Genomic DNA, 1,261 nt, shown 5'->3' on the forward strand with positions numbered 1-1,261 from the left:
ACTTTACACCTAGCACTCTGAAGTTAAGCCTACTGCTCTGGCAAGCTACCAAGGGCCTAAGCAGGGGTTAGCTGAGGGCGAGTCTCTTTTACCCTGATTAGAGTGAGGGTCCTTGCTTGAACAGGGGGTAACCTGACTGTCAACCAAAGACCCCATTTCTAACAGTAGTTATTATGGTACTCTCAGCAGTTATTATACAACAATGGAAAAATTGGAAAAACCCAAAGCATTTTGCATCACACATCCCTACTTCCCCATGATATGACCATCCAAATTTGCAATCAAAGTTAACAATTTTAAACGTAATTGACATTTAAAAACGTTAAATGCAATGTTTTTGAACGAGGTTGCATCTGTTTTCTCCTTGTAACATGTCCGCTGGCTATAAATCACATTCCACTGCATAGAGCTCACCAGAAATGTGTCATTGCTACTTCTACCAAGATTGACATTTCCTCTGTAAAAGTCCTTAAGCATCTCACTGACTCATACATCAAGAAGAGCAAGCTGTGCAAACCAAAACACCAGGAGGGTGCCATCTTGGACACAGAGAAAGAAAATATGAGATAAAGGAGCAGCACAAAAATGACCAGAAGCTGGTGGAATCACAGCTCTTGCCTCTCATCAAGAAGGTGCCACAACTGCTCTGTTGCTTGAGATCTACGTTTTGTCTAGACAACGGAATTTATCCAAAAAGCTAGTTTTCTAACTGGTTATAAAATTGCTCGTTAGAAGAAAACATTCTTAAGCTGTGAAAAAAGTCATTGACCATAAAAATTAACAGAAGATGCAAACAGTGAGCTTGCTGCCTTTCCCCTCCCCATGTGAAGCCATTATCTCTTCCCTGGAGTCACCAAAATCTGTAAAATATTCAGCTCTCCTCCTGCATGATGGAACACGAGGGCACGGACCAGTAGTTTAGCAAGGATGCCATTGGACCTGGCACATACAAGGAACAAGGCCCCTTTGACAACTGTTTAGATAGTGAACTAAAAGAATTATCAGGGTTCAATCGGCTTCTGCGCCACCAATGGTAGCTACACCCCTGGCACACACTATGAGCAATTACAGAACATTGGTTGACACCACAAAGCAGTCTAATCAGACACACATCAAGCACAGTCACTGTATAATTCTTCGAGGAAATCAAGCGACGTTCTCCAATGTAAACCACTGAATGACAATCTAGGCACAACACGAGAATCCATAAAAAAATATTCGTAATGCAAAAAAAAAAAAAAGAGACACATACAGTCATTAG

Source organism: Pleurodeles waltl, chromosome 12 (assembly GCF_031143425.1).
Source record: "Pleurodeles waltl isolate 20211129_DDA chromosome 12, aPleWal1.hap1.20221129, whole genome shotgun sequence".
NCBI lineage: Eukaryota > Metazoa > Chordata > Amphibia > Caudata > Salamandridae > Pleurodeles > Pleurodeles waltl.